Here is a 10,060-nt window from a genome sequence, read left to right as displayed (position 1 = left end):
ATCCCCTCTAGGCCTTTTGGCTTAGATCAAGTGTAAAAAAAGAAAGGATCTTGCGACAGATCGCATCCTGAGGCACGTTTTTTTTTGTGTGAATACTTGCACTTGGGTGACTTGTGAGCACATACTGATACATACGTTCCCTATCTGGGGACCATAAATTAAATGGATTTTTGAGAAAGGGAGCTGATTTGGAAGCTTGCTTCTGTCGCCCTATGCATTGACCCGATGTGGCAGTATCTTCGGGTAGTGAACAGTGCACCACCCCATTCCAGTGTTAAACAAGAAAGATTCTCATTTAATCCTCCGTGGGTGAGAATTTGAGTTTGAGAATTGGAGACCAAAATGATGAGTTGCACTGACTGGTTTATGAACGTCTATTCATTTAGCGTTTTAATGACCATGTTTGCACACTGATTGGTGTAAAAAAATAAAATAAAACTAAATAATAATAATCTAGCACACCTGTGCAGGTTTGACATGACATGACAGGTAGCTGTCTTGTGGGTGGTGCTGAATCCTGTTAAATGACATGAGGGTCTCATGCCTATACACAAGGGTGTGTCATTGCTGTTGCTTGACCATGCATTGGTTTCTGTGGTCAGTGAATGATAAAAACAAAATTTACCATCCATTGATGGATGGGAAATCCGCCATGAGGCATTTGTTTTTAGAAACTGCTGCTCACAACCAATGTTGCAATGGAGTGTCTCCATCTGCTGGTGGTATTGGAAAGGCATTAGTGCTATGACAGGGTCTGAAGAAGAAGAAGAAGAAGAAGAAGAAGAAGAAGAAGAAGAAGACGGAAAAAAATATATATAAAAAGAAAAAGAGAGAGAGAGAGAGAGACTGACTTAGTGAGTGAGAGAGTGAGAGTGAGTGAGAGTGAATGAGTGAGTGAGTGATTGAGTGAGTGAGTGAGTGAGTGAGTGAGAACAAATGAGTTAAAGCAAGTGAGTGAGAGAGATCGAATGAATGAAAGTCTGAATGACAGAAAGAAAAAAGGATGAAGAAAGAAGCATGAAGAAAAAAAAATGTATATGGAGTTGCTGACATGAGTGCAATCTACAAAGCCGTTGAGGCTGATCCTCATGGGAGGATTATTGCACCAGGACCCTTAGCACTTTTAAAATGCCATTCAATGCCACGGGCTAGATGTAAACTGCAGATGACCATGTTGTGGTAGTTACCATGGATACCCAAGTGATGTGTGAGCTAACACATAGGCCCAACAGATTCCAAGAAGGCCAGAATCACCAGCGGCACCACCATCGATTGTCAGGTCACCCGGATTCAGCAAATACCAGAGTCCAAAATGATGCAGGTTTATACTGTTAATTTTCAGTTTATCGTTACAGTTGGTGTTATTCCATGTCGGAAGGGACGCAGCTACAGCCAGTGGGGTAACTAGAGACAGGCAGGCAGCTATGTGCAACAAAGGTAGGCGTGTTGTTTTCATATGCAGATCTGAAATATTGTCTTATATGCAAGAGGAGGAGTGATGGGGGTTCAGGCAAAAGCCAGGCTATGGATTGCATTGCTAAATGCTCCATCAGAGTGCAATGGTCGCCTGTCCTTTTTTTAAGTGATGATGTGGGTTTAGCCTGTGCTGTATGTATGTATGGGTGGCTGACTGCCACCCACCCAGAAAGTGTATGGGAGGCTGGTTGGCTGCCAGCCTTCCTTCCATTCCTATGAGTAATGTGAGTGCTCATGAAGGGGACATGGTTGGGTCCACCCCTTTCCCGGTTATCCCCTCTAGGCCTTTTGGCTTAGATCAAGTGTAAAAAAAGAAAGGATCTTGCGACAGATCGCATCCTGAGGCACGTTTTTTTTTTGTGTGAATACTTGCACTTGGGTGACTTGTGAGCACATACTGATACATACGTTCCCTATCTGGGGACCATAAATTAAATGGATTTTTGAGAAAGGGAGCTGATTTGGAAGCTTGCTTCTGTCGCCCTATGCATTGACCCGATGTGGCAGTATCTTCGGGTAGTGAACAGTGCACCACCCCATTCCAGTGTTAAACAAGAAAGATTCTCATTTAATCCTCCGTGGGTGAGAATTTGAGTTTGAGAATTGGAGACCAAAATGATGAGTTGCACTGACTGGTTTATGAACGTCTATTCATTTAGCGTTTTAATGACCATGTTTGCACACTGATTGGTGTAAAAAAATAAAATAAAACTAAATAATAATAATCTAGCACACCTGTGCAGGTTTGACATGACATGACAGGTAGCTGTCTTGTGGGTGGTGCTGAATCCTGTTAAATGACATGAGGGTCTCATGCCTATACACAAGGGTGTGTCATTGCTGTTGCTTGACCATGCATTGGTTTCTGTGGTCAGTGAATGATAAAAACAAAATTTACCATCCATTGATGGATGGGAAATCCGCCATGAGGCATTTGTTTTTAGAAACTGCTGCTCACAACCAATGTTGCAATGGAGTGTCTCCATCTGCTGGTGGTATTGGAAAGGCATTAGTGCTATGACAGGGTCTGAAGAAGAAGAAGAAGAAGAAGACGGAAAAAAATATATATAAAAAGAAAAAGAGAGAGAGAGAGAGAGACTGACTTAGTGAGCGAGTGAGTGAGAGAGTGAGAGTGAGTGAGAGTGAATGAGTGAGTGAGTGATTGAGTGAGTGAGTGAGTGAGTGAGAACAAATGAGTTAAAGCAAGTGAGTGAGAGAAATCGAATGAATGAAAGTCTGAATGACAGAAAGAAAAAAGGATGAAGAAAGAAGCATGAAGAAAAAAAAATGTATATGGAGTTGCTGACATGAGTGCAATCTACAAAGCCGTTGAGGCTGATCCTCATGGGAGGATTATTGCACCAGGACCCTTAGCACTTTTAAAATGCCATTCAATGCCACGGGCTAGATGTAAACTGCAGATGACCATGTTGTGGTAGTTACCATGGATACCCAAGTGATGTGTGAGCTAACACATAGGCCCAACAGATTCCAAGAAGGCCAGAATCACCAGCGGCACCACCATCGATTGTCAGGTCACCCGGATTCAGCAAATACCAGAGTCCAAAATGATGCAGGTTTATACTGTTAATTTTCAGTTTATCGTTACAGTTGGTGTTATTCCATGTCGGAAGGGACGCAGCTACAGCCAGTGGGGTAACTAGAGACAGGCAGGCAGCTATGTGCAACAAAGGTAGGCGTGTTGTTTTCATATGCAGATCTGAAATATTGTCTTATATGCAAGAGGAGGAGTGATGGGGGTTCAGGCAAAAGCCAGGCTATGGATTGCATTGCTAAATGCTCCATCAGAGTGCAATGGTCGCCTGTCCTTTTTTTAAGTGATGATGTGGGTTTAGCCTGTGCTGTATGTATGTATGGGTGGCTGACTGCCACCCACCCAGAAAGTGTATGGGAGGCTGGTTGGCTGCCAGCCTTCCTTCCATTCCTATGAGTAATGTGAGTGCTCATGAAGGGGACATGGTTGGGTCCACCCCTTTCCCGGTTATCCCCTCTAGGCCTTTTGGCTTAGATCAAGTGTAAAAAAAGAAAGGATCTTGCGACAGATCGCATCCTGAGGCACGTTTTTTTTTGTGTGAATACTTGCACTTGGGTGACTTGTGAGCACATACTGATACATACGTTCCCTATCTGGGGACCATAAATTAAATGGATTTTTGAGAAAGGGAGCTGATTTGGAAGCTTGCTTCTGTCGCCCTATGCATTGACCCGATGTGGCAGTATCTTCGGGTAGTGAACAGTGCACCACCCCATTCCAGTGTTAAACAAGAAAGATTCTCATTTAATCCTCCGTGGGTGAGAATTTGAGTTTGAGAATTGGAGACCAAAATGATGAGTTGCACTGACTGGTTTATGAACGTCTATTCATTTAGCGTTTTAATGACCATGTTTGCACACTGATTGGTGTAAAAAAATAAAATAAAACTAAATAATAATAATCTAGCACACCTGTGCAGGTTTGACATGACATGACAGGTAGCTGTCTTGTGGGTGGTGCTGAATCCTGTTAAATGACATGAGGGTCTCATGCCTATACACAAGGGTGTGTCATTGCTGTTGCTTGACCATGCATTGGTTTCTGTGGTCAGTGAATGATAAAAACAAAATTTACCATCCATTGATGGATGGGAAATCCGCCATGAGGCATTTGTTTTTAGAAACTGCTGCTCACAACCAATGTTGCAATGGAGTGTCTCCATCTGCTGGTGGTATTGGAAAGGCATTAGTGCTATGACAGGGTCTGAAGAAGAAGAAGAAGAAGAAGAAGAAGAAGAAGAAGAAGACGGAAAAAAATATATATAAAAAGAAAAAGAGAGAGAGAGAGAGAGACTGACTTAGTGAGCGAGTGAGTGAGAGAGTGAGAGTGAGTGAGAGTGAATGAGTGAGTGAGTGATTGAGTGAGTGAGTGAGTGAGTGAGTGAGAACAAATGAGTTAAAGCAAGTGAGTGAGAGAGATCGAATGAATGAAAGTCTGAATGACAGAAAGAAAAAAGGATGAAGAAAGAAGCATGAAGAAAAAAAAATGTATATGGAGTTGCTGACATGAGTGCAATCTACAAAGCCGTTGAGGCTGATCCTCATGGGAGGATTATTGCACCAGGACCCTTAGCACTTTTAAAATGCCATTCAATGCCACGGGCTAGATGTAAACTGCAGATGACCATGTTGTGGTAGTTACCATGGATACCCAAGTGATGTGTGAGCTAACACATAGGCCCAACAGATTCCAAGAAGGCCAGAATCACCAGCGGCACCACCATCGATTGTCAGGTCACCCGGATTCAGCAAATACCAGAGTCCAAAATGATGCAGGTTTATACTGTTAATTTTCAGTTTATCGTTACAGTTGGTGTTATTCCATGTCGGAAGGGACGCAGCTACAGCCAGTGGGGTAACTAGAGACAGGCAGGCAGCTATGTGCAACAAAGGTAGGCGTGTTGTTTTCATATGCAGATCTGAAATATTGTCTTATATGCAAGAGGAGGAGTGATGGGGGTTCAGGCAAAAGCCAGGCTATGGATTGCATTGCTAAATGCTCCATCAGAGTGCAATGGTCGACTGTCCTTTTTTTAAGTGATGATGTGGGTTTAGCCTGTGCTGTATGTATGTATGGGTGGCTGACTGCCACCCACCCAGAAAGTGTATGGGAGGCTGGTTGGCTGCCAGCCTTCCTTCCATTCCTATGAGTAATGTGAGTGCTCATGAAGGGGACATGGTTGGGTCCACCCCTTTCCCGGTTATCCCCTCTAGGCCTTTTGGCTTAGATCAAGTGTAAAAAAAGAAAGGATCTTGCGACAGATCGCATCCTGAGGCACGTTTTTTTTTGTGTGAATACTTGCACTTGGGTGACTTGTGAGCACATACTGATACATACGTTCCCTATCTGGGGACCATAAATTAAATGGATTTTTGAGAAAGGGAGCTGATTTGGAAGCTTGCTTCTGTCGCCCTATGCATTGACCCGATGTGGCAGTATCTTCGGGTAGTGAACAGTGCACCACCCCATTCCAGTGTTAAACAAGAAGGATTCTCATTTAATCCTCCGTGGGTGAGAATTTGAGTTTGAGAATTGGAGACCAAAATGATGAGTTGCACTGACTGGTTTATGAACGTCTATTCATTTAGCGTTTTAATGACCATGTTTGCACACTGATTGGTGTAAAAAAATAAAATAAAACTAAATAATAATAATCTAGCACACCTGTGCAGGTTTGACATGACATGACAGGTAGCTGTCTTGTGGGTGGTGCTGAATCCTGTTAAATGACATGAGGGTCTCATGCCTATACACAAGGGTGTGTCATTGCTGTTGCTTGACCATGCATTGGTTTCTGTGGTCAGTGAATGATAAAAACAAAATTTACCATCCATTGATGGATGGGAAATCCGCCATGAGGCATTTGTTTTTAGAAACTGCTGCTCACAACCAATGTTGCAATGGAGTGTCTCCATCTGCTGGTGGTATTGGAAAGGCATTAGTGCTATGACAGGGTCTGAAGAAGAAGAAGAAGAAGAAGAAGAAGAAGACGGAAAAAAATATATATAAAAAGAAAAAGAGAGAGAGAGAGAGAGAGACTGACTTAGTGAGCGAGTGAGTGAGAGAGTGAGAGTGAGTGAGAGTGAATGAGTGAGTGAGTGATTGAGTGAGTGAGTGAGTGAGTGAGTGAGAACAAATGAGTTAAAGCAAGTGAGTGAGAGAGATCGAATGAATGAAAGTCTGAATGACAGAAAGAAAAAAGGATGAAGAAAGAAGCATGAAGAAAAAAAAATGTATATGGAGTTGCTGACATGAGTGCAATCTACAAAGCCGTTGAGGCTGATCCTCATGGGAGGATTATTGCACCAGGACCCTTAGCACTTTTAAAATGCCATTCAATGCCACGGGCTAGATGTAAACTGCAGATGACCATGTTGTGGTAGTTACCATGGATACCCAAGTGATGTGTGAGCTAACACATAGGCCCAACAGATTCCAAGAAGGCCAGAATCACCAGCGGCACCACCATCGATTGTCAGGTCACCCGGATTCAGCAAATACCAGAGTCCAAAATGATGCAGGTTTATACTGTTAATTTTCAGTTTATCGTTACAGTTGGTGTTATTCCATGTCGGAAGGGACGCAGCTACAGCCAGTGGGGTAACTAGAGACAGGCAGGCAGCTATGTGCAACAAAGGTAGGCGTGTTGTTTTCATATGCAGATCTGAAATATTGTCTTATATGCAAGAGGAGGAGTGATGGGGGTTCAGGCAAAAGCCAGGCTATGGATTGCATTGCTAAATGCTCCATCAGAGTGCAATGGTCGCCTGTCCTTTTTTTAAGTGATGATGTGGGTTTAGCCTGTGCTGTATGTATGTATGGGTGGCTGACTGCCACCCACCCAGAAAGTGTATGGGAGGCTGGTTGGCTGCCAGCCTTCCTTCCATTCCTATGAGTAATGTGAGTGCTCATGAAGGGGACATGGTTGGGTCCACCCCTTTCCCGGTTATCCCCTCTAGGCCTTTTGGCTTAGATCAAGTGTAAAAAAAGAAAGGATCTTGCGACAGATCGCATCCTGAGGCACGTTTTTTTTTGTGTGAATACTTGCACTTGGGTGACTTGTGAGCACATACTGATACATACGTTCCCTATCTGGGGACCATAAATTAAATGGATTTTTGAGAAAGGGAGCTGATTTGGAAGCTTGCTTCTGTCGCCCTATGCATTGACCCGATGTGGCAGTATCTTCGGGTAGTGAACAGTGCACCACCCCATTCCAGTGTTAAACAAGAAAGATTCTCATTTAATCCTCCGTGGGTGAGAATTTGAGTTTGAGAATTGGAGACCAAAATGATGAGTTGCACTGACTGGTTTATGAACGTCTATTCATTTAGCGTTTTAATGACCATGTTTGCACACTGATTGGTGTAAAAAAATAAAATAAAACTAAATAATAATAATCTAGCACACCTGTGCAGGTTTGACATGACATGACAGGTAGCTGTCTTGTGGGTGGTGCTGAATCCTGTTAAATGACATGAGGGTCTCATGCCTATACACAAGGGTGTGTCATTGCTGTTGCTTGACCATGCATTGGTTTCTGTGGTCAGTGAATGATAAAAACAAAATTTACCATCCATTGATGGATGGGAAATCCGCCATGAGGCATTTGTTTTTAGAAACTGCTGCTCACAACCAATGTTGCAATGGAGTGTCTCCATCTGCTGGTGGTATTGGAAAGGCATTAGTGCTATGACAGGGTCTGAAGAAGAAGAAGAAGAAGAAGAAGAAGAAGAAGACGGAAAAAAATATATATAAAAAGAAAAAGAGAGAGAGAGAGAGAGACTGACTTAGTGAGCGAGTGAGTGAGAGAGTGAGAGTGAGTGAGAGTGAATGAGTGAGTGAGTGATTGAGTGAGTGAGTGAGTGAGTGAGAACAAATGAGTTAAAGCAAGTGAGTGAGAGAGATCGAATGAATGAAAGTCTGAATGACAGAAAGAAAAAAGGATGAAGAAAGAAGCATGAAGAAAAAAAAATGTATATGGAGTTGCTGACATGAGTGCAATCTACAAAGCCGTTGAGGCTGATCCTCATGGGAGGATTATTGCACCAGGACCCTTAGCACTTTTAAAATGCCATTCAATGCCACGGGCTAGATGTAAACTGCAGATGACCATGTTGTGGTAGTTACCATGGATACCCAAGTGATGTGTGAGCTAACACATAGGCCCAACAGATTCCAAGAAGGCCAGAATCACCAGCGGCACCACCATCGATTGTCAGGTCACCCGGATTCAGCAAATACCAGAGTCCAAAATGATGCAGGTTTATACTGTTAATTTTCAGTTTATCGTTACAGTTGGTGTTATTCCATGTCGGAAGGGACGCAGCTACAGCCAGTGGGGTAACTAGAGACAGGCAGGCAGCTATGTGCAACAAAGGTAGGCGTGTTGTTTTCATATGCAGATCTGAAATATTGTCTTATATGCAAGAGGAGGAGTGATGGGGGTTCAGGCAAAAGCCAGGCTATGGATTGCAGTGCTAAATGCTCCATCAGAGTGCAATGGTCGCCTGTCCTTTTTTTAAGTGATGATGTGGGTTTAGCCTGTGCTGTATGTATGTATGGGTGGCTGACTGCCACCCACCCAGAAAGTGTATGGGAGGCTGGTTGGCTGCCAGCCTTCCTTCCATTCCTATGAGTAATGTGAGTGCTCATGAAGGGGACATGGTTGGGTCCACCCCTTTCCCGGTTATCCCCTCTAGGCCTTTTGGCTTAGATCAAGTGTAAAAAAAGAAAGGATCTTGCGACAGATCGCATCCTGAGGCACGTTTTTTTTTGTGTGAATACTTGCACTTGGGTGACTTGTGAGCACATACTGATACATACGTTCCCTATCTGGGGACCATAAATTAAATGGATTTTTGAGAAAGGGAGCTGATTTGGAAGCTTGCTTCTGTCGCCCTATGCATTGACCCGATGTGGCAGTATCTTCGGGTAGTGAACAGTGCACCACCCCATTCCAGTGTTAAACAAGAAAGATTCTCATTTAATCCTCCGTGGGTGAGAATTTGAGTTTGAGAATTGGAGACCAAAATGATGAGTTGCACTGACTGGTTTATGAACGTCTATTCATTTAGCGTTTTAATGACCATGTTTGCACACTGCTTGGTGTAAAAAAATAAAATAAAACTAAATAATAATAATCTAGCACACCTGTGCAGGTTTGACATGACATGACAGGTAGCTGTCTTGTGGGTGGTGCTGAATCCTGTTAAATGACATGAGGGTCTCATGCCTATACACAAGGGTGTGTCGTTGCTGTTGCTTGACCATGCATTGGTTTCTGTGGTCAGTGAATGATAAAAACAAAATTTACCATCCATTGATGGATGGGAAATCCGCCATGAGGCATTTGTTTTTAGAAACTGCTGCTCACAACCAATGTTGCAATGGAGTGTCTCCATCTGCTGGTGGTATTGGAAAGGCATTAGTGCTATGACAGGGTCTGAAGAAGAAGAAGAAGAAGAAGAAGAAGAAGAAGACGGAAAAAAATATATATAAAAAGAAAAAGAGAGAGAGAGAGAGAGACTGACTTAGTGAGCGAGTGAGTGAGAGAGTGAGAGTGAGTGAGAGTGAATGAGTGAGTGATTGAGTGAGTGAGTGAGTGAGTGAGTGAGAACAAATGAGTTAAAGCAAGTGAGTGAGAGAGATCGAATGAATGAAAGTCTGAATGACAGAAAGAAAAAAGGATGAAGAAAGAAGCATGAAGAAAAAAAAATGTATATGGAGTTGCTGACATGAGTGCAATCTACAAAGCCGTTGAGGCTGATCCTCATGGGAGGATTATTGCACCAGGACCCTTAGCACTTTTAAAATGCCATTCAATGCCACGGGCTAGATGTAAACTGCAGATGACCATGTTGTGGTAGTTACCATGGATACCCAAGTGATGTGTGAGCTAACACATAGGCCCAACAGATTCCAAGAAGGCCAGAATCACCAGCGGCACCACCATCGATTGTCAGGTCACCCGGATTCAGCAAATACCAGAGTCCAAAATGATGCAGGTTTATACTGTTAATTTTCAGT

General features: G+C 43.2%; 6 pseudogenes; all 6 read left to right on the top strand.

The window, feature by feature from the left end:
- Window positions 1-264, top strand: LOC130332895 (U2 spliceosomal RNA; annotated as a pseudogene).
- A 1,484-nt stretch (window positions 265-1,748) lies between these two features.
- LOC130332911 (U2 spliceosomal RNA) lies at window positions 1,749-2,013 on the top strand (annotated as a pseudogene).
- Window positions 2,014-3,480: 1,467 nt separating this feature from the next.
- LOC130332893 (U2 spliceosomal RNA) lies at window positions 3,481-3,744 on the top strand (annotated as a pseudogene).
- Window positions 3,745-5,233: 1,489 nt separating this feature from the next.
- Window positions 5,234-5,497, top strand: LOC130332892 (U2 spliceosomal RNA; annotated as a pseudogene).
- A 1,482-nt stretch (window positions 5,498-6,979) lies between these two features.
- Window positions 6,980-7,243, top strand: LOC130332891 (U2 spliceosomal RNA; annotated as a pseudogene).
- Window positions 7,244-8,722: 1,479 nt separating this feature from the next.
- Window positions 8,723-8,986, top strand: LOC130332889 (U2 spliceosomal RNA; annotated as a pseudogene).
- The last annotated feature ends 1,074 nt before the right edge of the window (window positions 8,987-10,060 follow it).

Source organism: Hyla sarda, unplaced genomic scaffold (assembly GCF_029499605.1).
Source record: "Hyla sarda isolate aHylSar1 unplaced genomic scaffold, aHylSar1.hap1 scaffold_391, whole genome shotgun sequence".
Lineage (NCBI taxonomy): Eukaryota > Metazoa > Chordata > Amphibia > Anura > Hylidae > Hyla > Hyla sarda.
Note: the sequence above shows the minus strand (reverse complement) of the source record. Positions and strands in the feature narration are given on the sequence as shown.